The sequence below is a fragment of the Pristis pectinata genome, chromosome 28 (assembly GCF_009764475.1).
Source record: "Pristis pectinata isolate sPriPec2 chromosome 28, sPriPec2.1.pri, whole genome shotgun sequence".
In the NCBI taxonomy this organism is placed as follows: Eukaryota; Metazoa; Chordata; class Chondrichthyes; order Rhinopristiformes; family Pristidae; genus Pristis; species Pristis pectinata.
The window spans coordinates 18,708,097-18,735,681 of record NC_067432.1 but is presented as its reverse complement, the minus strand read 5'-3'; the positions used below and the strand labels follow the sequence as shown (position 1 = coordinate 18,735,681).

Here is a 27,585-nt window from a genome sequence, read left to right as displayed (position 1 = left end):
TGTCACCACGGCCACTTTTGACTGCTCTATCACCCAGATTTTAGTTATTCAATTACTTGGGATTTTCCTCTGAACGCCCAGTTGCTAATTTTGTGTTTTCGCATCAATAATACGTCTTTATATTCTTAAAACAAAACACCTCGATCGCGTGTTCCGGATAAATAAGGAAAATGTAGCCACGTCCAGAATGCAGAGATCCTGCTAACCGATGCACCTGTCCAACAAGTACCTGATATATCTATATACTTTGCAGGCAGCGGCTTTCACAAAATCTTTTGAAAAGAAAGTGATTTTAATGGTGAATTTAAATAGCAATATTGCAGTAAGAATAAATAAATGACGCGATAATTATTTTGTGACAATAGGTCACTGTATATTATGAAAGATCGATCGATAGATAGAGAGTCAGATAGATAGAGGGGGCAGAGTCAGAGAGATAGATAGACAAATAGATGGATAGATAGACAAAGAAACAGACAATTTTAATGATGCACATCAAGCAACACAAATTCATTTATCTTTATCCTACAGCATACTTATTTGTTAAATTAGACAACCTCCGTTTATCGAAATAGGAAGTGTAGAATCTGATTTCAAGTTCATAATGAACACTCAAACATTTTCTTTTCAATCCGAATGGGTGATAAATATCATATTTTTGATATTTTAAATGACATAATATTGTCAATTATTTATGCTTAATCTGGACATTTGGTAATCTCGATTGATTACCATCACTTCGATAATGAAATCTACCAGTTGAAACCAAAGTTAAATCTATCGTTGTCAACGTAATGTCATTAGTAAAGTAGATTCTCGATTTATTTTGTGTAATACTCAGATGAAACCGTATTGTACGGCATAACACCTGTTAGACGCTGCAAGTGCAGCCAATGATCTTGCACAGTTAACAGAACTAGTCTGCACTGGAAGAGTTAGTTGCCTGTTGCGCCAGCTTTAATCAGCCGTAGGACGCTTGTTGTCTGGTCCTTCGCATCCGTTTGCGGCCCTTCTATCTATCATTCTATCTAATTTATTGACGATCTTCTGTGACAAATAGCCCGTTTTTCATGCAGACCTTCACTCGAGCTCTGGCATTTCGTTCTGCCTCTGTATTTTTCAACCCAGTAGCCCGCAGACCCTATAATGTATATCAAGATAAATATACCGGAAATTTCGCTTCCTGAAAACAGCAGGGTTAAAAGTCAAATGGGTTCTGTTTAATAATTCACATGTCATATTTCTTCTATTTTGTCAAGTTTGCTAAAGAAGATGATACGAGCTGATAGAGATGCAGTAGAGTCGGTCAAATGGTCACTAGCTTCCTGATGTTTAGGCTCCATTATAGAGTTTACAGATATTATATGCTAATGTACACACTAAGATAAATTTATTTTTCTTTGATCTCAGTTTAGGGCCAGTAAGCAGTTATTCAAACTGTTTTTTTTGTCCTCTGGCATTTGAGATTTGAGTAGACTGTTTCTGTTTAATGTAACTACAATCAAAGACGTTGATGTTTCTGGATATATATTTTACTGCGTAAAGTAGATAAAATCCATAGATAATCCTTAAAGAATGTAAAATACTTGAGTATAATTGCAATGATATTGCTTGACTTTCCTCCTGAAATCCCGTTTAAAGATGTAATCGCTGAAGCAAAATCTTCACACCGACTTGTTTAAAACTTAATGAGAGTGGAACGTAGGTAGAAATAGATGTCAGATTTAAATTGTTCTCAACACGCTCCTGTATCTTGTGTCGGAAGCATTTGTTTATTACGTGTATCTCTTATTATTAGTCATTTCTTGAACTGGAACGAGCTAAAAGTTTCGATAGTCGATTCGAGTACGTTTTGAGTGATCTTCCAATAGTGTAAAAATGATTAGATTGTGCGCAGGTTAAAAAGCTGCGATCCATAATTCAAATGCTGTCCGCTAGAACTTCCTCTGAGGAATCCCACTAAGTGTTACCTTTTGCCTCTGTTCCAAAAAGTCGCCGCAGACATTGCCATCAATCTCCTTGAACTACTTCTGTTTGTAGCCAAAAGGGTTGTTTGCTCAATCATGAATTGAATGAAAAAATGTTTCCATTTTGCAAAATCTCTGCCTGATAACCTTAACCCTAAGGAAAATGTTGAAAACTGCTTGAATTTAAAAACACGCAGTGGTTTCGTGTAGAAAAGTGCAACAGTCGGTGAGACTGAAATCAACGGTGTATAATTTTACGGGAAATGCAGTTAATACACACCTCTTTCGCATTCTAAAACAGGAAGGTGATCGTTTCTCAGTAGGTAATCAAAATTAAGCAATTCTACATTGCAAGTTATTGTAGAACCAGCTACAGGGAAAGGTGGTTATTTGTTGTAAAGCTTAACAAGTGATGGAAATTTGTGCCGTATATATTTATTACGCAATGATGTTATACTGTCTCGTTATGCCATCATTCCATATTCAAAGGAACGCAAGAAAATGGGTATGAAATGATTGGAATCAGCTCTCACCATAACCAGCCACTAGCTCTTACTTTTTTCCTGTATTCTTATATAAGAATTCTATTGTCCTTAGTTCTAAACACATATAAATTAATGTATTTTCTAGAACCAGAATTCGCTAGCTAACAATGTTTGGTGATGCTGTCTGCGTGATGAATAGAAAGTGCAAGAAACGTGCGCCTTTTTCTTAGAGGCTAGCTAGGTTCCTGACAAGCAACAACTGATTGAATGAGTTATTTTATTGGTGGAAAGAAGAAACCAGCAGAGGAACAAAGTTTTCTGGAGAAAAGAATAATTGCCCTCGATCACTGAACGAGGAGTCCACAGAAATTGTCTCATTAGATGGACCCAAGCGTGTACTTCCAGAACAATGTATTTTGTCCTATTGCAGTTTACTCTCAAGGATGCAGCTGCCCCGAACTTTAGATTTAACTCATTTTATTATCGTTGTTAATTATTGCAACTATTTTAAGAGCTCAGCATGATCACCCATTATCTGCTCTACCTCTGGCCCAAAGAGCTCACAAGGTCCAATGGAAAAGGAGCAATTCAAACTTCCACTTTCCCAAAGGATATATCACTTTCATCCCGACTGAGCAAACCCCCACCACTTTTACTCTGTTCCATGCACAAAAATAGACTTAGGGTGCCCAGATAATATATGAGAATGCAGAAAATGAAGAGTGTGTTCAGCCAACCATCCTGTGTTGTTCACCTTTCAGTCAGACACATTTAATTCCCATTTGTCTCTGTGGTTTCCCTTTTTATATTCCGTAGGCAATATTCAGAAAAAAGGAGCTATATTTTCATACTGTCTATAATGCTGCTGTAACCTGAACAATTATTCAGTTATCTTTTTTCATCATTTATTTTAATGTGAGACACGATTAACTTTTAAGTTTTTGTCGGATCATCTTTCAGAGGACAACATTTTTAAAGCCACCTCTGTGGATTGTATATATTTTGATATAAATCACAAGATTTTTTTTCTTAACAAGCCTCAGAAATTCTCTCTGTGGCAACGTGTATTGATAATATCAGGTAAAAAGTAGTATCTAATCCCGATGAATGTGAATTATTTGTAACTACTTACGTTGTTTCCCTTGTCTCACTCTTTAATCACCCTTAGAAATCTGGTGATACAGTTTACAAACATGACAGTGGCCGTCCGCCATAAATAGTCTCTTTCAGAAATATGAAGAGCTGATGGTTTTGCCATTCTCCGTGAATAATGGACGGGACACGAAGCAGTGCTTCAAAATAATCCTTTTTTAACTTAAGTTATCAATTTTGTCATGGAAAGATCATTGGAAGAATCTGCAGCCTTTGAAATATCTGTCTCCCCGTTTTAGTAACGTATTGTGTTTAGTAACATCGTGTGTTGCAATCTCATTGTATCAGTAGTCCATTTGGAAAGAACGCATTTTATCATTTTGACGGATGGGTTTGGGGGTTGGGGGGTAAGACATTAGCTCAACTCAAGTACTCCACTGGTCATAAATGCACATGGCAATATTGGTATTCATTTCAGAATTGCTTGGAAGTAGGCAGCTTACTTAATATTGGGAGGGGTGCGAATACGGAAGAATAAGACTGCATTTTCCTCCTCAAACTGGGTTTTAAATGTTTGTATACAACACCCATTTTCATGTGATTAGTTTTAGGATTAAATGAAATTAGGTTTTACTGGAGGGTGCTCCAATTTTGTAATAATACCAGGCTGTGGCAAATCGTTATCTCCTGGTCTGTTCCGTTAGATAGAGGTTTCTGCTGAATAGCGGCCAAATGCATCTTGCACTAATTCACTTGTGCGAAATATACCGGACAGGTACACCATGTAGCAGGAAGTTCTGTGTTGACAACATACAAGATCATGCCACATTCATTTTATCAGCTGATGTCGGCATACATCTGAATGACATTCCCCTTAAAACGGTTGTAGGTCGCAGTTATTCTGGGTAAGGGAAGGAGAAAGGTACAAGTGTGTGTTTGTGGTGTGGGGTGAGGGTGTTGAAAAAGACCAGCTGAAGAAACGAAGGAGAGGATTAAAGAGGAAGAGAGGTGGGATCGGGGAAAGCGGGGGAAAAGATAAAGGAGCTAGATGAAATCTGAAGAGGAGGGAAGAAACGACTGACGGAGAAAGATGAACGACGCAGGGGGTGAAAGTAGAGCCGGGAGCTAACCTTCTTTCCCGTAATCAGTCCTCATTAATTTGTTTTGAGGATATCGTATTAGTCATGGAGCGTGCTTCGAGTGTGTGAGCTGATTAGAGCAGGGTAGTGTTTAGAGTTTGTTTAGGGATGGGATAGACTGCGTGATTGAGTGGAGAAAAGCTGATTACATCAAGGAATTCTGTTTACCTATATTTTTAGATCATCAGTAAAGCTTGAACTGCTTACTAAACGGACGGTTCAAAACGTGGGATTCCGTTTGTTGTTTTCCTTGAGTTCTTCCTGCCTCTCTCTGGCCTGTCATAACCTGTAATAGAATGCTCTTTGACAGGAGTTAAACTCTATCGACTATCAGATTCATTTCCAACTGACAGAGACGATACCTAACATATATATGGCTTTTTAAATGAATGTAATGAACCAATGACGTACGTAAAGAGCAGCATTCTCAAAGCAACGGGAAGAGATGCAAGTTGAGTGTATTGATCACATTTTAATGTTGATAGCAATAAGATGCAGTTTAGCGTGAGATTTGTGCTATTCTCGCTGATTATTGTTCTTTCAATTGGTAGACAAGGCATCTCACTCGTATATTTTCTTCATGCAGATATCAAAGGTCTTCTGGTCAAGCCGATGGGAGGTCATTCTAATAATACCCAAGGTCACTTCTGGGAGCCAGTGAGTCTCACAGTCATTTTTCATTTGCTCGCAACATTAAATGACAGTTGCAAGGGACTGGATGTTGCCGGCAATGGGCACCGTGTGATGTCATCAGCACATGCCACGGGATTATAAAGCAAACCGAACCACGGGTCTGTGGATTAAAAGGGAGAAAGAATAAAAGCAACGCATACGACTGCAGCAAACCCATATCTTGTAGACAGCACTCAGTGCGCGTAGATCTGGAAGACACTACAATGCTTATTCTGGTGTCGGCGCAAACCTTTGCTTGGCGCTGCTCCAGAATATCTAACGTTTGGCCATTGGTGCCACGGTGAAAAGTCAGCACAGTTCAGTGACTGGGTCTCAGGGGAAAAACAAACGCCGGGAGTGTTGCTTGAACATTTATCTAATAAAGAGTTTGAACAGACATCCTGCAGAACGTCCCTAGGACTCTGTATTCCTTCCTGCCCCATGCAAGCCTCCAAAAAGACAATGGCAAGACTTCAGGCACCATTGCTCTCTTCGGTGTTTGATTTACATTTCGACTGTAATTAAACAGTTGAAGAACAACAATGTAGACAAATTCCAGCTGAACTTAAGTCTGCATCCCCTCTGCCTCCGTGGCCCTTCATTAGATACTTTCCTTTTGGAGCGGAGGTCAGGGAGTATAAATATAAATTGCATTTTGCATTACTTCTAGATGAGTGAAGCTGTCAAAGCAATAATACTAGCTTTCAGTCCCACTTTCTGCCACTTCTATCCCATTTTTCGGCCAACAGGTCATGCACAAATTAAAACTGACAGCCCAGCCAGCATGTCCAACAGACTTATATTGTTATAGGTTTCTGTCGTGGCACAGATCTCAGATCACAGCCTTAGCCTGTCTCCATGTTCCCGGTGCCTGCTGGAGATACTGCCAGCCTTAGGAGAGCAAATAAACCAAAGAAAAACCGCGCGTGAGCATGTGGCCATTATTGGTGACGTGGAGAGGGGGAAACTTTTAATGACAAGACGAGAGGATCACGTTTGTTTTCCTGGATTTCCGCTGTGCCACAACTGTGCAACTGGAAACTGTTTCATTTTAAATGAAATTTCAACATTTTAATAGTTACAAGGAAATGGATGGCAAATATTTTCATTTTCAGTTTCATTAGTCTCTCGTGGAACCTTGTGTATGATATTAAAGCAACTTGTACAGCCTCAAGGCTGGATTTGTCTGCAAATTATTTGTTTCCCATATTTTCTTTGAAATACTTCAGTTTGCTTGCTGATTGGTGAATGATTCCTTATTAAATCTGGAAAATGTACTCTGTCATTGCCTGGAGTTATTTATGTATGGATTCTTATTTAGCAGTCTCCTTAACTTACAGAATTCGTTCTTGGCGTCATTTATGTCCCAGTCTGCTTTGAAAAAGTGTAGGGACATCCGATGACTTTCATTGATGAACAGCTTTCCTTTCATTCCAGAACTGCTGCTTTGCCAATAAAGTAAGGGTGCAGTAACTCAAAGGTGTATGCTTCCCTCTGCACAACATCGAAATCTGATGAAACAAACAGAATTTAAAAAAGTTTAAGTTACCTGACATCCATGTTTCAATGGCATTCAGTACAAAATACCAACTTTTAGGCTGACGGAAGGTGCTCTTCAAATTACAATATTATCTCCTTTGTATTCTAACCTATTCATAAATAGTCCTCTTAAGTATGGAAGCACTTATTTCAACGTTTAAGGTTATTTTTTTGTTGCTGAGTAGTCAACTCGGAAACGTACTAAAGGAAAATTAATCGATTAAATGTACTTCGGGGATAGGCTACCACGGCGTGACAATAAGCTGTTGCATAATACTGTCACTATTTTTTTAATCTGACAAGTTTATACAAGAGGCAGTTACTGCAAAATAAATCATATGAAAATGTACATATTTTAATTGAATGAGAGGTGATTACCCCTAAAATGTCAATCATCCTCTTGCCATGTTTTGCATAAATTATCTTGCAGCTTCACTTATCTATTCGGTACGACATTGCTCCATACTAACCCTATAAGTGACTTTCTACACTTTGCAGAGGACTGCGTTTAAGAGGCGCACACACTGAAGTGCACTGTAATGCAAACATTAATCGTTCTGGGATGAAAATCTGTCATATATTCTGTTATTTCCTTTTTGGCTAAATGTCTTTATTGCTGACTTCTTGTTGAGATTTGGTTCCATTCCCTCATTGCTTCGTTCAAGTGGCTGCGATTCAAATGCAGTCCATATTTTTTAAAAAATGTATTGGCATGTTACACAACCACAGGGGCAATAGCGCCAGATCAAGCCCTCACCTGTGGTCCAAGCAATGCAGGGATTTGCATAAAGATCAGTGACGGGATCCTTGGCCAGTTCACCGCACCTCTACCTGGGAACAGTTTGATCAGCTGTAGCATACTTCAGAATAACTAATACAGCACATACTTTTGGTCCGTCGGCTTCAGGTATGTCCTCCCCCTGAGTATGTCACCTGACCAGCACTGTGATGGGTGGATAAATGGTTGAATCAATGGATGTGATAATCTCAGAAGCAATACTAAACAGTGCAAATTATATTCTTAAAAGAGAACCTCTTTAAGGTCATTAGTTCACAATGACCAAATAAGTTAAAATTCGCCTTTACATGTGGGACCTTCTCTTTCATCGGCGAGATAACAGTCGCTTTGCGACATGTCGTCATTTGCAATTGGAACCCGTGATTCAATAAATCAGTAACTTTGGAATATGAAAGTCCAGACTTTTTTATCCATGTGCTCGAGTCTGTGGACTTTTCTGAAGGAACCGCCAATTTTGCAGTCTCCGAATCTCAACATTTCGTTTCTATAATAGTATAGTTCTTTTAATGGAACAATAAAAATCGCGCATTTCGCTTTCTCTTAAAGAGTAGGATCTTTATAATTATTAACATTAATTTCAACTAGTTTTTGTTCTTTTTTCAGTTGTATTATAGACATGCTATTGTTGCCATTACTGGAACAACGAGCTGGGAGGAGGCGTTAAACTTTCAGTCTAATATCAACAACAACGAGTGATAGTCGAAGAGTGCAGAAGCTTGCTAAGCGCTGACATTGACATGAGAAAAACGCTAAAAGCCTTCACATTTCTAATTTCCAGAAACACCTTGTGTTGTGAATATTTAGACATATTCGTATTCAGTTTCATGAATCCAGAACGAATAGCTTCTCACTTCACTGCGGGTTGGACCACTTTTTCTGGCACTTCCAAATCGCAGATTCATTATTTTTATGGGATCATGGTGTACCTGTTGTGACAGCAAGGCGGCTCATAGCATGTGTAGTAAATTATAGCTAATTTTGTATCCATGAAATATATTCTTAATATTCCCTCATACTTGCCCGATTACACCTGATATTTTCTCCCTTATATGTTGGAGCAAAGCGCAACAAAGCTTTGACTTGTAATCTGGGACCTGCAGATTAGGTTTGCAATTTTAGAAGACAGAGATTCTATAGGTGAGTGGGAGATTGATTCACTCTGTTACTTCCCCTGGTTTACACATCGATTTTACAAGGGCGTGAAGTGGGAACCGTTTTGCAATATCAGTACCGGCGTACATCCTTACACACTTGCTATTGTGAGGTTTAATAATTCTCCCGCCAAAAAAAAGTAGTATTCGGTTAATGGAAAAAAGACAAAAACAAAGAAGGTACGTATATGAAATTAAATCCTGGCATCATACAAATGCACATACACGCAGCCCTATGCGAAGTACCCTTGGGTATGGGTCAACATGAAACCAAGTATATAACTTGGGGTTAGGCATTAATAAGTGAAATATATAAAACTATTTATTTCGGGTAGTCTTCTACCCCCTGAACTACACGCAAGGTGTAGTGTAACTGTCTTTTTTACGTAACGCCAGTTTTAACGATTAGCCAGCAGAAAGTTCTGTCCTATATATGGAACATTTTATCTTTTCTTCCGGTTCCTTTAGGTTAAGGAGGAAAAAAACTGAAACCGGAAGAATAGAAAATAAGACAGAAGGAACCCCTTCCCAAAACTAACGTTTAAGATAAAAGAATTAGAAGACAATTTTCCCATAAAACCGCAGTCCACAGTTACAGAAGAAAAAGTTCTGGGGATACTGTAAAGCTGAAAATGCGATAAATACACAGGAGGTCGGGCAGTATCTGTGGAGAGAGAGAGAGAAAGAAACACCGAGTGAACATTTCAGATCTCGAAAGATTAACCTGTGGGAAAGTTAACATTGTTTCTATCTCCACAAAAATGCACGCAAGCTAACAGTTTCCTTTCCGGTGTTTTCACGACACCATAGTTCTGGTGTGTATTTGTGATATGGGCTCACTAAGGATAAATTGTGACGGTTAAACAGTCTCAAGGTATTAGACCAAAGGCACATCGCTATGCATATAGTCTACATGAGGCAATCCCGTCCGTGTCAAACGGGAATTTCCAGTCCCTTCCAAGACAATGCAGAAGACCGCAGCCATACCACCTGATTAAAATTACTGGACCCGCACATTTAGGTCCCACTCCTAGTTGAAGAGAGAGCCGTCTTGTTGCATTGCAGATCCAGGGTATGATTCATTTCTGCTGCCAAACATCATATTACACGAGCGCTATAGCTGAAGCAGGTGTCTATTGCTGCTTTGAATGTGGAACAAATTGTCATAGTTATATATTCATTTCTTTGAACCAATGCACACCCGTAAGATGTTAACGCGAATAAAACTATGAAAAGAAAGTATTTAATTTGTGTTCCTGTTCTTGGTATGTTCCAAAGCATTTCGTGGTCAATTTATTAATAGTTGAAGTGTAATCATTGTTGTTAAGGAGACAACTGCCCACCCAATTTGTGCAGTAAATTAAACAAATTGCCATTTAATTCGCTTTGGTTGAGGGCTGAATGTTGGGAGGTCATGAGGAAAGTCGCTGCTGTTCTTCATTTAGTAAATAGGATATTTCACATCTACCCGAATAGACAGACCGTTTAAGGTCTAATTTGAAAACTGTTCTTCCAACAAAATTGCATCCCTTAATTCGATATTGGAGCATGAGCTTAAAGTACGTGCTGAAACCCGGGGAAGAAAGGGAACTCTGACTCGGGGACAAGAACCCCACAAATGAGTCAAGATTCTATCGGAATTGTCAACAAAACGACAATCTAAAAAAAAGTATGAGTTGGCTTTTTCTGATGGAAACCGGGACTACTGTTTCTTCCGATCCTTGGACGGAAGCATTATTTTGTGCGTAGAAGATGTGAACTCTGTGCCATCCCTTCAATTTAATCTTATATGTTTAATTTTCTGTGTCTTATTTGGTAAATATCAAATACCTGCGTCAAGTTCAACAGTCGCTTCAACAACTTAGAAAGAAGCAGTGGTAATTTCATCGTTAATAAATAAGAAATGCCCCCTCTTACATCATGTAGAACACGATTATCACCTCAATAACTTAGGGTAGAGCCTTTTCGCATCACAGTCCAAAAGCCATTGAGCGTGTGATATAAAGCAAATGTTCGGTCAGTTATTTGATTTCGGAAGGGGCAGCTCAAATTCTGAGATCTTGTACCAGATGCAGTCCTGTGTTATCGTGAAAAGTCCCTCTTTAAAGGGCCTGGTAGTCGGTTAGGCTGTTGGGATACCATATTGACACATCCATCAGAAAAGAACTGCACTTCCCTCACACTGCAAAATTGATATTTACGGACCACTGTGTCCGCAAATATCCTCGGCAGCGGGTCTCAATGCCGTTTACAGTGGTATGAACGACAGATAAAAAATCTAGAATGCAGCTGTGCATTGACTTCTACAGATCCCAATCTTAGATGGTTAGGTGCAGTGTTGTTGCAGCATTTACATAAAGTTATATAACAATTTGCATTGATATGAATCTGCTTTGGATGTGCAGTATCATTCTGGAGTCACCGCTCTGCCTATCTTTCTGGTTAATTGAAGCGTACGCACTTGCATACATATCAACAGTCAGTACACTCCAGAAGTAATTCATCGCGTGAAGTGCTTCGAGATGCCGCCGTGCAACAATTATCTATGGAAATGTAAGTGCTCTTATTGTACAGAGTCAGAAGATGAACGAACCTCTCCAGCAACCTGCCGCAGTTCACAGGGATTGCAATATCACCTCTATCAAGAGAGATTCTGCATTTGAAAACTGTCCCGTCAGTCACCTGGATTTCTGAAAACTTGATAGCTTTCAGAGTTTAAATGAGTAAGCAAGCCTGTCCTCAGTTGTGCATTCCCTAAAAAGCAAGGTTATATACAATTGCTTATATCCCTGGCCAATTGATCTCGGTATAACTTCAATTTGGCAGCTACACCTGCTTAAATCACAGAAAGTTCTGGGAGCACCAATCCAGCCCGGAAATTCATTTGCCCTTTGTTGTATTTTTTCACGAATAGATGTATCCATCCTGATGTAGTAACTATTCGGCTCTTAGAAACTACTCTCCTGTTATCATGGTGAAACGGGTCCAGGAATCAGACGGTGGTGCTTGTGCAGATACGACCCCTCTCATAGCTGTGGAAACACGTACATGTGTATACCTGTGTGAAATGTCAATGGCAACTTGAAATTTTGTCAAGTACACCAAATTAGCCACTTCCAACTATCTGGCAATTTTACATTGGTACCTTATATAAAAAATAAGGGAACACCTGCTAGAATTTAAATACTGGGGAAAAGAAATTGTGCCTGCTTACATGGGTATTTTTGACGATTAGTCCCAAAACTGTTCATTTAACAAAATAGCGCTCAATAATTCTTTCTGTGCACTTTCTAATGCCCACTTCATTTTTTATCGTTTCTAATCCCATCTCTGCCAAAGCAAATCTTGTTATGTGATACGGAGAAGAGACACCCGTCATTCTCCCGCTTTAATTTGTGTTTGAATGGGATCGACTATTGCAGGGAATTCTGTCGCGAACTATAATTGGACCGCCGTTGTCTTTAACCTTACAAACTCTTAACAATGCCCAAACTGGCTCCAGCCTTGGTTGGATGTCAGTGGACTACACTGACATTTCAATCAAAGTTCAGTAACTAGTGAATATTCATATATTTAAGGGGGGTTTTAGCCTGCGTTGGCGTTACCATTAAAACCACTCGTTTGTTTATGCTTCAACCTAAGAACTTGCACTGAAGTGATTTTACTCAGTTATAAATATATTACACATGATAGGCCCACCATAATTTAGTTAATGAAACTGTTACAACTATTGACAGCTGAAACATTCATGCTGAGACTCTTGCATCTGGCATTGGCAAAATGGCAGCTTGCACCACATTAATAACAAAACTTTTAATAGTTACTTTCAAATTGCAAGGCTATATTATAATTTGTCATTGTTAATCATCTGGAACAAATATTCTCGAAGTGGCAAGTTGATGACTTATCCAAGAGTATTCCTTCATTTTCTCTAGATCTTGCCCTAGAATGGGCTGTTAAATGGAAAGCTCCTTCAGGAACATCACCCGTGATGGTCCATCCTAATAGTTCATAGAACATCATGAAGCGGTGGGTGAGGACGCTTCTGGGATATTATGGATTTTAGTATCTGCTCTCTTTGGTTGCGACATGTCCAACCCTGGAGAAGACATAACAATATGCTAAGTCTAAACAAAGTTGAGCCAGCTGTCACAGTCTGCTACTGATCAGAATAAGTAGGATTGCTATCTGACCAACTAGGTTTATAATTACAGGAACATTTCAACCAATGGGTTTAATTTTAAAACTAAACGAAAATAGATTCACTTTTCAGGCCATTATGGAGGGTAGAAATTTCATATCCCTCAGTTTTATGGATCAATTCTAAGTGAAATTTGTATGTTAATTTGGTTGGTTTGAGTATAATTGTACTAAACAGCCAAATACACCAGGGTTGTAATGAAGTTGTAACGAACAATAGGACACATATACTTTCGAAAGGACGAGTTCTGTCAAACTCTCTTTGCACTTTTGTGAGGCATTTGCTTTTCTTTTATTGATCTAATGACAAATAAATCTGTATTTTATGCCTTTATTCCTTGCTGTTCTTGACGATATGTTAATACACCCCAATATATTTATCTTGCTTTTTTCTTCTTACATCTTTTTCGTCATTATTCTTCTACAGTGTCTTTGAATTATGAATCCGCCGCCGATTTCCGACTCACGTCAAGAAAGAGGTTGCCTTTTACGTATTGCTTACTAGTGAAATCAGTTTCAGTGTGGCCGAAGATTAGAGGTTATGAACATGAATTGTCTTCTGTTGCAGCCAGTTCGAGGCCAATTAGTGCAAAATAATTTTCTTGACTTGGTGCAGAGTCACAGAACCACAGAAAAGCTGAGACACAGAAGGAGGCCATTTGGCCCATCATGTCTGTGCCCGTCGAAGAGAAAAACTCTCCAATCTAATCCAAGAACCCGGCAGTAGGTCCACGGCCCAGCAGGTTACTGCTTTTCAAGTGCAGGTTCAAATAACGTTTAAGTGTGCAAAGTATCGTTCCAGAGAAAAAAAATATAAATTGCTCTCCATTTCTAATAAACGGAATCTTTCGTTTTCCAATTGATGCAAAATTGACAGTTAAAGGGTCCAACATTGGAGTTCAACGTATCTGAAAGTGCTACTATATCTGAACGTATGTGGCATGTCATTGTAAGGTTCGGGAATGTAATATCGGATCAAACAAATCAATGAACCACCATGAAACAGAAAGAAGTGGGATTGCTAAACCCAATGTCCTTCGGATTTTTTCTTCCTTAACGCATTAATGAACTGCCTTTAAAAGAAGAGTTAATACTTTGCTTCCTTGAGAAATCGCAACTAATTCACTCATGGCACTAATCGACTTCAAAGAATACAAAAAAAAATCACTAAAAGTGACGTTGTTGATCAATTCTGACATTATTCTGTCATATTATGCAGAGACTTGAAACTTCCCAGAAGAGTTGTCACTTAAGAAAAAGACCGAGTCCATGTTCGGGGCACTTAGGGATGCAATTAGCACTGTAAAAGTTACCATCTGATTCACCTGAAAAGGGTATGTCGCTCCCACTGGACCATTTTAGAGTAATTCAACAGCATTGATCTGAAGCGCATACGGAGGTACAAATAAAATAAAAGGTGGATTAAAAAAAAGACTCTTACTTGGATATAATTTAAATCAACAAATTTTAGCATCCATAAGAGAGTATACGCAACTAAGTTGAGCCATTAAATAATATGACCCATCTCTTACACACATATACCAAAAATAAAACATTGTTATGGTCTTGCAGATATTTCATTAGAAAATTAAAAAGTTTAAAGTGTTGTAATAATACCACTGTTTGCTAACCTAAGAATAGAGAACAGTTCTATTCAAGGTGAATTCAAGTGAACCAATATCACTGTGGTTACATTAGATAAATACGCAAAATTTAGATTCATTGACTTGATTGGCTATGATTCTGTGTAAAAGTGAGACAGGCAGAGTATGCTCTCCCCTAATCATGCTGTTTATTATTTGAAATCCGAAGTAATATTTGCGTGAGCGAAGTTTTATTGGAATATAAGCCATACCTGATAAGAATAATTTGTTGTATAAATGGTTGAGTGCAGACTATCCTACACTGTCAAACACGTGCAATGGAAATGCTTTTCTTGCTGAGCGTGGAGCCTCTTGCTGATTAATAGCGAACCGCTAAAGGCAGCCAGGCGTGAGACTATTAGAAAAAAATTAAAACAGCTTGTGGTAGGGGTTTGCCAGAGACAACACAACTAGGATACTGGGCAATAATTTAATGGTAATGTCAGCTACAAAAACTGGTCATCAATCAGAGCAGTCCTTTATCTCTATTCCTTCTATCTCACTTTTCTCAGATTCGCACTTTCTCTCCTCTGCCAAGTGTTTCCCTCCTTTCTATTTCTGCTTATTCGGTAAATTCTTTGTCACTACTGTTTCTGTTCTTGTTTATCGCGTTACACCTTCTCACACTTTCCCCCCGGTTCAGTTGTTTGAATGTTCCCCGTTTTCGATCATTTCTTATATTGTTCCTACCTTGCGCTAACGTCACTATCCGGCCCTCGTTTGTTTCATTTTCTTATCTTTATATCTATCTGACATTGCCTTTTCCAATTTTACCTTTATGGTTCCATTCCAATTTCTTCACAACGCTTTGCGTTCAATCTCTTTCAATTTTCATTTACATTTATTTTAACTATTTCATCCAAGTTTCTATTACTAAACAACCTATTTATAGTTTTATTTATTTACAAAAAATATAAACAACGCAACTAATAAACTTATTGAAAGGAGATTCACACCGAAATCCTCGTCCTGCTATCAAATCTACATATCTGTTACAGTGTCGTGAACTATCCGAAATACCACAAGAAGAGACATTGGTATACACTGACTTTTTTCCCCCAATTTATTTGGCTTGTGATCTCGTACTTTGACGATAAGCCTCGATTTTCTTCTTCCCATAAGCTCAAAACTAGTTTTATTCATAAAATAAACGCTCACGTATATTTTACAAACTATGATTGCATCCCTCATATTTGAAAACGTGGTCAATAAATGTCTTTTCTCATGAGATTTTTATACTGGCAGAAACTATATTCTAGATATCCTTTCACAAACGTGACGGATGGGAGATTCAATTATGCCCTCAATGCCTATCTTTTAAGTTATAACTTTATATGGACTTTTATATGTCATGTTATAAACGACAAAGGAAAACTCGCACGATTTATAGCAATATTTTATTTCTTTTGAATAATGAATCACTAATTTTAGATTTTTTAATTTGTTTTTGGAAACATATTAATGTCAATATAATGTATAAGCTATTGTTTTCTATACAGTTCACAGATTATAGATAGTATTGGGCTCAAAGGCTTCAAGTAGTGAGGTACTGTAAATTGTGTTGATATTAAATGTTCTTTGCTTTGATATTATTGTAATGCTAATTTTCCAGTTTACTTTTAATATTTAATGTATAATTAGTCGGATATTTTACATTTATATCAAAGTTTTTTGAATTGATGCCATCAGATGACGTCATCAAATTACAACACACAATACGACTTGAAAACAAGCATGTTTCTTTAATCGTCATTGGTCATCGACTTGTTTGGAACTACAGTAGATTTCACGTTGTGATTGCCACAGTGTTCATTCACTTTCTTCAGTGCTTAGACCAGTGGAAGTTGTTCTTTTAAAGAAAATCTATTCTTATAAGCAACACGTGGTTAAAAAGAAAACTTTGATATGGCTTTTATTTTCGCCAGCTACTTAATTTCATTTCCAATTTCCCCTAACTCGGGCTTTGATGTTAGAGAGGCAACAGAAATCTCCTCTTTCCTCTGAGAGACCCGTCATCCCAACGATCAGAGACGTGTCAGAACAGTGCTTTCCAAATTCACTCACCCTACAAGACATCTCTCTGCATCAAAATACAGTCCAGTTACAGACCTCAATTTTCTGATTATGAATCCACTGATCTTGTTTTGAAATGCGAATCAGTAAGCCTATAAGCCTTCAAACGTGTGAAATTTGAAAGATCTCAAGAAGCAATCTCCGGCTGCCTGACCCCTGACAGCCTCGCTGTCTCCCTCCCTCTCCCTCTCTCTCTCTCTCTCTCTCTCTCTCCCTTTCCTTAAAGCTCCCTACCTCTGGCAATATTTCATTCTCTATGAAGTATCTTTTAGATTTACGTCTATAATAACTATCCACAGTGCGCTCTTCCTGTGTTAGGAATAATGTTTCAGCATCTTGCAATCCTAAGACCTGCGAGCAAAATCATTGTAGGAGATACAGACGGACTTAGAGACGTCAGAATTGAAGATGAACAAGAATACCTGCAAATGACGTACCGTCCATTTGTTTTCATGTTAATCTTGTCCAGTTAAATAATAAGTGATTAACTCGCTAGCTTGGATGGGTGTTTCGCAGGACAGGCCAAAATTTCAAACACAGCGTGTACACCCATCAATGTTGTGCAGTAATGTATAATACTTCAAACAGAATTCTCGTGGGCTCACTGTATTAGATACATGACTGCAAATTATCCTACAACCTTACACCTGCCATCATATGCATACTCTTCGCTGAAAGTTTGAGTAACTTTCCTTCACTATTAACTGCACTTGCTACCCTTCCCAAAAGCATCTGAATGCTAAAGCAAACTGCACGAGAAAACTTGATATGTTTTGTTTAAAATTGCGATTAAGAAATCGGTACAGAAGCCGTATAATTCCTTCAGAGGAAGGGAGGGGATGATGAAACTGAAGAATGGAAATCGATCGCAAAGTAGTGAACACAAGCCCGTGGTTGTATTTATCTGCCATTGTTTAGACCATTACTACAAGTACTTAAAAATGCTGAGGATTTGTGTTTATATATATATATATATATATATATATATAGAGAGAGAGAGAGAGAGAGAGAGAGAGAGAGAGAGAGAGAGAGAGAGAGAGAGAGAGAGAGAGGTAGATAGATAGATATAACTGGTATAGCCTGTTTTCTCCCATGTCAGCTTGTCGGATTATATTACATGTTAGCACTCGTTTATTGCCTTGATGAAGAAATGCAGTTCTATTAAACAATCGGCGATTTACAGCTTTGATTCTGTTGAATGTCGGAGCACCCCCCACCCCCCTTTGATTTTCTGATTATTGGTTCCACAAATTTTGCTCATTTCTTCAACTAATTCAATCCCAACTGTTAGGTCTCTTCCACAATGCACCTGCCAATTTCCCGTCAGTCCAGGGAGATGCCTGGGACTCACTGATCGCTTATAGCTATCAATAACTGTCATTAAAGCTGAGTAAATAGGGATTGCTCGCAGATACATATTGGAATAGATTGCTTTGATGTACATGTGCTTAAAAAAAAACACAGGCAATGTGGGTGTTAGCATCATAACTGCAGTTTACAACTTTGGAATATAGTTGGTTTCTGGCTGCGTACTATTTGGGTGCAAGTATCAATATTCTTGCCCCCCCCCAACCCCGACTCCCACCGCCCTCCTGCCCCGTTTCCCCATCTCCAATCACCATCACCACCGCCCCAACGAATACGCATACACACAGACAGAGGTTTGGACCGTAGACTATGTCATTAGATCGAATGGCAAGTCTTTATGGAAAGTGTTTTGCATAATTACATGCCATAGCCAGAATACTAACCCCGAAATTTTATGGGTCACAAAACTTTAACAATTGCCACATTATTGTCCAAGACGCGAAGTACGCCACTATCGGCTCGGGGAGAAAGTAGATTTAGATAAATCTAAGAATGTGAAGCCGAAATTTTCTCAGAACCCAAAGAAGAGAGATTATTCCAATCTGACAACTTGTTTACTTATAGCTACCGAGTTCAGCGAACTTCAGGGTTCCCTGATTGAGAGCTTCATCGTGATCCGATATAGAAATCCATCAAAGAAATAGACCGAAAGGCTCCCTTTTCAAAACTGATTTTTTTTTACAATCGTTACCTTTGTGTCGCAGTAATTAAGATATTCTTATATGGGGAGACAGTTTCTCTGGTAACTGAATAATATTGTGTCTTTGATGTAAACTTTTGACAGTTATCGCATCGTTGGATAGTTCTTGCAAATACCCACTTTTAAAATGTAATGGAAATTCCATGAAACGCACAACGCAATGTATCAGTCGATACTGATTCCTGATATGAATTGTTCTTCGGTTTTTTTGCTGTAGCATAAAGAAAACGTAATACATTTCTTGATGTAATCCAACTATTTCGATTTTTGAAATCCTGTGCTTTTTTCGAACAATGGATGGGAGAAATAGCGATGAAGAATTGCGCTTAATTTGTGTTCATTTGCTATATTTTATAGAAAGCCTATCGGATTCAGAGCAGCATACTGATACCTATCCTTTGAAATAATTATTATAATAGTTTTATGTTACATAACATGGGTGCAATCATGTATGATAAAATCATTAGTGTGTGAAGCTAAGATGGTTGCCCTTCATACATTTAAAATTATTCTACATACTTTTTTGTTTTAATCTCAGATTCGTGTCAGTCAGATCTTGAGTAAAAAAAATAATCTGCAGATCTCTGTGGGTTTGCCTGTTGGGGGAAGATGAAAGAAGAGAGAACGGACAGTGCATCGATTCCACCAAAAATTCGTTACAGATATACTTTCCAGATACATTTCTGTTTATTCCTGACACGACCTAGTTGGAATAAATAATTCAGATTAACATGTTTCGTTTTCTTTCTGTGTGCGTTGGAGAAGATCCTAGCGGAATACTCCTTCACGCAAACTTTCAACATAATTTGGTTTCATGGGATTTATTATATCTGCTTCAAGTGAAACTTTTCCTCTCTAGCACCTGTGGCATTGCCATCTGTGGAGGGTCATTGAAAAAAAATCTTTGAACTGATAACAATGTGAATTTTTGATTAGGTTCGAATTTCATCTAAAATCATCAGTGTCTGTAGTGTCCATCACGACAGATATTCCACAATACTGACACTTAAAATGGCCCCGAAAATATTTTTGGACTTTTCGAAAGGAAAGATAAACAACAGCCTGTCAAAAAAAATTCCAGTGGGCGTCATACGCTCTTAAGCGATTTAAATGTTTAGTTCTACTTCACTGTAGATAGGAATTCGTTTGTTTAATTAATAAAGATATGTCACATATTTTGATAAGAAGTTACTTCTCATTGTTCTGAAATTAATATTTTTGAAATAATAGGCAGCGTCATTTCTAAAAGTGTATTCAGTTAGTGGATAATTTTATAATTGTAATCAATGAATATAAGTAACACGAATAATTAAATTCGTTTTCACGTGCAAATATATAAAATCAGTGAAAGAAGTGTTTAATACATATGGACAGAAACAGTGCATGGAGCTCAAGTAGCAGGGCAGTCAGAAGTGGAACTTGTCTATAGTGGCGTTCAACAGGTGCTCCTTGCAGGAACTCATCATGTATTGAGCACTTCTGACGTATACAAGCTGCAAGATTCTAAGACGGTTTAAGTCTCTTTTAAACAAAGTTTTTCCATTATATTGCAGCCACCCAATGATGATAAAAATAACCTCTATTAATGACACGTATGTTTTTGCTGATATCAATTTTGCAGCGTTAGTACAGAATGAAAACACAAATGAAAAGGAAACATTTGATGGGATAATTTTGTGGGTTTTCTTGACTACTCCACAAACTCTCCTCTTCATTTTCCGGAATTCTAACGCAATATCTTTGTACAACGCATACAATGCAATGACATGTTGCCGTACAATGGCTAAAAAAAAATGCAATAAATTAATGAATACACTGTATACAAATGCCACAAGGCTAAGTTTATATTATGATATATTAACATGAGGGTATAATAACAGTTAACATCATGCATATCTTAAATAATATGGTCCAATTATTTGTAGAGATATTAGTGTTAACCTAACATCAGTTGACCATAAAATAAGGGAAAGATCTTCCCTGATCTGCAATGATAACTTTCTTGTTTTAGATATTAATGCACAAAATTATTTCCCCGGTCGTCATCTAATTGACCTTAGCGTCAAGGCTATTTTGAAAGATATATCAATAGCATCAATGACATAAGATATTTTCAAGAAACAAATCTGCCTATAACCATCATCATCTTCAAATGAAATAAAAAGAAGCAGAAGTAGTGACTATGTGTTCAAACGATTTTATTCCATTAGAAGTAGCAAACGAATATACCTTGTTAATGAAATATACATCATTTGTCAAGATAATAAATACGTAAAAAGTATAATTAATATGTTAGAATGTGGAATTGTTTTAAAACATTCAGTCAAACTCTTTCCTTTATTTGGGCACACAAATACGCGCATGTATAGTATATCTACATATATGTGATTTTTGTTCTGTGATGTGGTAACAATTCATTTAAACGCAGCGCCAGCAATGGATTATAATACATAAAGGAAGACTATAATACCGCGATTAAATGTTTTTTTTTTCTGGCTACTTTTTCACTTTACCTTTTTTAAAATATTAATGATGTAAAATAATCTAGAATGAAACACAATTTCATGAGGAAAATATCTAACCATATTTGTCCATCTTCTTGAAATCTGGAAAGAAAATAATGTGTTTTATAACCTGAAATCGGCATTGAAAAAGAAACAAATGTAAAGAACAAATTGATTTGCTCTGGCCGTTATTATATTGATGCAGCGACAGTGACAACCAGACAATTGTAAAGATTATAAGGAAACAGGAAATTAGAAAAATCACAGAGCTTCAATGAAATTTACGCTCAGAAGGCAGACCATAAAGGATCACATGCGGATTGATTATTAATTTATGACAACGGCTCCTGTCCCAAGAACATACTGCTTGTTTATTTCAACACAGCGAACAGAAGTTTAATTTCATTTCAGTAATACTTCTGTATACATTTTTGTTTTGGACGTTAAGAAGTTTTAGATCAATCTTACACGTTAATTCGTGAATTTGTTACTTTTAAAATAACTTTTCGTATTGCATTTAGTTTAATTTTACTAATCAGAAATAATTACTCAGCATTTATGGATCCAAATTACACGTTTGTTTTTATTTTAATATACATGATATTTAGTTATTTTATTCGCTTTTTTTAAAAAAGAGAAAGCCTTCTGATTACCTCAAACGATCTCAATGTGCAATGTTCAGAAGTGCAATAATATGTTATAACTGTGACGACCTTCGGTGTTTATTTCATGATACTCGGTTGAAACGGTTAGATTGGTGCTCACAGTTATATCAGCTCTTTTCAATTATAAGCTATCATTTCCCTTAACGTCGTGGAGAAAACATAGTTTCATTGATTAGCCTTTTCGCCTGTTCCTTCTTTAGTTATCAGGACCTTGGACGAATTCGTGGTACGACTTCACTTATCACATTTAAGAGATTTTAATGCCGAAATGTCACTTTAAATTTCACAAGACAAACAGCGTTCTCGACGTATTATATTAAACGAAACTGGTGCACAAATGAATGTCTTTCATTTCATATTGCACTGGTAAACTAAAAGAATAAAAGTGCAGCTATTGTACTCTCGCTTAATAATGGCTCCAAATCTGCATTTTAAATTTAAAAGAAAACTTTTCTTTATTTTCCAAAACGAGCATTGAATTCAGCAGAGGTTTTTTTTGTCGATGATACACTGCATATATTTTTCACGCAAAATAGTTTAATAAAGTGGGGGATGGGGTAAACTATCTTTTATATTATAGATATGTTGGCTTTGCGTTGACTAAAATTTAATTTTACAATTTGATATTACCTTCAACACATACCACTAGACAAAGAATTGAGCTTTATGGAACATAATCTTGTTCAAGGACCAGCGCCTCCTAGTACCTGACTGGGTATTAACTCCAATAGATTCTCCGAAAGATTCATCACAATACGACATAACATAAAAACAAATGGCATCACCAAAACACAGAGGTTTTAAAGAAAATGGGTGCGAAGCAATTTCGCATTTGTCGGCATCAGTCTAATGTAAAATGCTAACTTCTTAATTATACCACAAAATATTTCGCATCGGTGATTTAGTGTGTTGATAAATACGAACTTACACTGAAATCAAACGATTGTTCAATGTGAAGTATATTGATAGCTATAGTGTTTTAAATGTATCGACGATTAATAATGTTTCATGAACCAAGCTATCGAACATAAAATTAAACAAATACAAACTGTAAAAATTAAAAAGGTCTTTCCTATATTGCTTAAATTGCTACAACTGATCAAAATCTATTTAATGTATTTAGTAAATTTTGATCGTTTAGGCATATAATTAGATTTAACTATAGTTAGCTGCTACAGGCTCCAATAACTTTCACTTGCCCAACTTTGTTTATATTATCCGTGCAAGGCCTTTTTTTAAAGAAATAGCAATAACATGTAAATCGATTCATCTGTAAATAGGGAGCCAACAACGAGATTAAACGCTCAGTTCAAGAAGATGGTGTCTGTGGTGGGGTCGGGTGTGGAATTGGCAGGAGTAGGATTAATGTATTATACTTATTTTGCTGCTATTTTATAATTATATGGTTATATATTTGAAAACCATTGAGTAATGCAATGGTTCCTAAATAATTACATTGTTAAATCTAGGGCCTTGTTTTACACTTCAGTTTGTGTTTTTCTTCAACGCCTTTGCTGAGAAAACGTGGTTATCTTAGAAATGGAAACAATGTAAAAGCAGTCATTACACGCCCAGCCTCTACAGTTATAACAAATAGATCAGAGTAGTTTCTAATCTCTCACTTTTATTCAAACAAAGCAAAACTAAAATCAAAATCTGACTAAGTTTAGAGACTCCATTGTTAGCCATCTACTCAGCAAACAAACAAAAAGACGACTCGCAACCAAGATCAAATTAAGGAAACCCCTTTGTGCAAAATATCGCCTTCTTCGCAAATATTTGTTCTAACTATTGCTCTAAAAAGAACTTTTACTCCGTAACGCTCTTTACTACTCCGATCTCGGATTGCAATATATAAATTATATAGGTTCGGTCCTATTTTGTTTTACGAAGATGCTCAAAATATGAATGGGATTTGATCACATTTTATGGATCCCAAACAAATTCAGTAATGTAAGGTCCTTTTGTGCTTGCATTGCACCATCTTGGAAGTACAGCAGGAAAACCACAGATATTAGCGCCACCCCGCTGTCATTCGTGGGATGTGCATTCCAAAAGCAGGGAGCAGATCAAACAGTCTCTCAAACATGACACACACATCGTTACCCTTTGTAACTTTTCATTAAATTATTGAACCTCTTATTAGACACCAACAGCAGCATCCTTTTTGACGTGCTGATCCTGAACCGATTATATTAGAATATCCCTTTGACGAAGAGTTTGTAGTTTGACAGTTAACGGCAAAGTTATATAATACCAATTAATTCTATTAATAAACCACTATAAATGATATAAAAGTCAATAGTAAAAACATAAATATATGTACTAAACCCTAACTCTTATTAAAGCAAGCATTCGATCAATTCTTCCGTGCAAATTTAAGACTAAGTATTTGAAATATATACCAGCATTTTCCTCTAAATGGCCATGGAACTACTTTGCACATTTTAAGGGTACTTTTATACTACTAGTGTACCGTTGAATTCTAGTGCTGTTAAACTTCCTGCCACAAATGCAAAGCAAGACTGAGGAGTTTGTATTACAACTGTGTCATAGTGTTACACCGATGCAAAACATGTAGCCAGAGGGCCTGCTAATGATTACAGTATAAAACCCGGCTCCAAAAGAACAGGCAGCCTAGAAACTGGCCATTATTAATTCAGTGGTCAGGCACTTATCCAACTCTCCCCGGACTATAAAACAAGAAACACATAGCACTCCAACATAAAGATTTTTTTAAATATGATGCTTTATGTCTCAACGCTAATTATAAACTTTTCTCTCTTCTTTTCAAGACCGCTTTCACTCTTTATACAGCTGATTTCCTCTCCGGCACCAGGCTACAAGACGATTAGCAGCAAATTATCCCGACGTTTTTGCTATTACATTACAAATTTATTTTATGTGACGCACCGTCAGACCTTTCCAGCCGCTTTTCACTGAATGAGTAATTGCGGAGCTCCAGATGGAATAGGTTTTCTACATTTGACAAGACATTTGTCATTTTAAAGTACCAGATACAGAATATAAGACGAGCCTTTTTGTGCATCAAGTTTCCTAACAATTCAGATGATATTTAATACAGTGGAATCAAACTAAATGTTGGCAATGAAAGATTTTCTTTAAAGTTTGAGCTAATTTTACTACAAGATCGTCCTTATTAAGGTTGGGGATATTAAATCTAACAGGATGGGGCTATATAAAAACCTTTAAATATTGCTTTACCGTTTTATTGAAAGGAGGTATTTGAATTCAATACTAAGTGCTGGAAAGTGTGGGAACATTTGTAAATATGAAGGTGGCGGAACTACTTTCTGGACCTCTTTTTAAGCGCTATCAATCTCAAAGAGAATCGGTGTTTTGTTACTTTGTTAATACTAATCAAAACGATGATGGACCTTGCAGCATTAATACAATTTGCTATGCAGCTTTTGTTTTTGTTAACATGAGTGCATTTATCTTTGAAATATTTTCTAAAAGTGTCCCTGTAATATATTCCTAATTTATGAAGTATTTAATGAAATAATTCTATGAATTTGAAATAACTCGACCACGCAAGTATATCGAGGATTCACTGCCTTTAAACGGGCTCAACAGCATTAAACATCAAGTCGCTGGGTTTATTTCGGAAGACATGTTAATAAAAGATATCCTTGACACAAACCAGTTCTGCTGCTTACAGGTTCAGAAACTGCGAGGTGTAGAACTTCTGCATTAATATTTCTTCTTGCTATTACAAAAATGTTGCAATTTTCCTTCTTACTCCCAGTCTTAATATGTTCCCGATTATTAATAAGCACGGTCTCGTCGTATCTGGCTCTAAAATATACATGCAAGCATTTTAGTTTATTAATATATTGAACAATATCTTGTAATAATGTGAAATATTCATCGTGTATTACACTAGCGCCACGATCTTACTGATTCGTTCTAGTTCAATTCGAATGTAGTAGGTTCGCTATTTTAATAAGTCTTGGTTTACGTTTGATTGTCCTGATATTGTAATAAATGCAATTGTTCAGAGTCACGTGCTAGGCCGGGATTCCAACCTCAGATCCGATTTAATCTGCTCACTCTGAGCATGCTTTAATCGTCGGATCTTCGGGGTGAAAGAGAAAAAAAAACAGAAATTAAAAGAAACACGAGTCTTATTAAAAACACGCACAAACACAGAGAGAGACAAAGCACTGAGGTGTGTATGCCTGTTAAGCATCACACACAAAAAAAGGACTGGGAGCGCAGAATCAATCCAACGGACTTGCAGAAAAGAACACCGATATTCCTGATATACATACAATATGTATCTCAACATATAAATAAATCAATGCAACAGAAAAAAATATAATACTTGTAGCATCTGAGATCAATAAACGCTGGGATATTAAACATATGTCCAGGATCATTTACTGCGTTGCTACCATATGGGTCGGTCTACTTGGGTAGCAGATCAGTACTATCAAAGCAAATAACCTGCCATATTTCTCCATATATGTCCAATAATCTAACACCTCAATAAATGAAAATGTTTCTATATGTTTGGTAGATACATTCTAAAAAACTTTAAATCGAACCCAGTTAATTGTTTTCCTTAATTTTAGACAGAAGCCAAATCATAATACTTAAAATTGCCGAGTAAAAATTATTTATTGATACTTGCAATAAACAGTTCCACTTATCCGCGTCCACGGAATGGCGGCAGTTGATAGCCTGCCACAAAGCAGCCATTTTTTTAATCTCTTGGAAGTCGTGCCTGGGTAAAGTATTGATACAATAAAATGATCTACCTCACAATTTGATCAGATTTTTTTATTGCTAAAACAAATGAATCCGTATAATCACCGAAATTGAATGCTGTTGGAGCCTTATAGTCAGCGTGTCAAACTAAATCTACGATAAATAATACTGAGGATTAAATGTTTTAGATGTTACTCTATCGCGTTTCATTTAAATCGGTTTCTAGGTAGGAAGAGCCAACCTATGTGCAGTGGTTATGTGTGTTTTATTCCTATTATCCGATATCTATTTAGATATAGTATGATTGCAAATATTTATAGTGGGCATTGGTTAAGTGCACCAAATTAATCAACAATTTATTGAACCTAACGCTGTTTTTAAAAAAAATCCTTATATTTCGGTAGACTAGGGGATTTTTTTTAGCATACAATTTCCACTTAGTCAGTAGAAGTATGAAACTTGTTTAATTGTGATTCTACTATGATGACAATATACTTCCACACGCCTGGATTGTCACACTTTCAAAAAATATTCTGCATATTTTCGCAGAAACTTTCTTGAAGATTGTTTTCTCTGCAATCTGCAAAACATAAACCCGCTAAGACTTCGGTGTGACTATTTTTAATGTTTTACAGATTTTGCATATTATTTGACGGCAGCAAACAGATGTGGTTGAATAATATGTCATCAATATACAAAATGTGTGAGTCACTCTGTTAATAAATTATTGCTGGCCACCGATGTAATAACCAAATTTGAAAGGATGCTACAAGGATTAACTACATGCAATATCGCCATATGACGCCTAATTCTGTCTTCTGCTTAATGATATTAGAAGTTTAGATATTCTCCCG

General features: G+C 36.9%; 1 protein-coding gene across 1 annotated transcript in view; it reads right to left on the bottom strand.

Moving 5' to 3' along the window:
* Nucleotides 1-5,135: 5,135 nt before the first annotated feature.
* Nucleotides 5,136-27,585, bottom strand: part of LOC127583946 (COUP transcription factor 2-like) — a 42,018-nt gene continuing 19,568 nt past the window's right edge. Inside the window, exons 4-6 of the transcript XR_007958318.1 lie at nt 7,652-7,837; nt 6,694-6,866; nt 5,136-5,476 (exon numbers count right to left, since the gene is read on the bottom strand). The gene's annotated coding sequence lies outside the window, so the exon portion shown is untranslated. The remainder of the gene's footprint in view (nt 5,477-6,693; nt 6,867-7,651; nt 7,838-27,585) is intronic.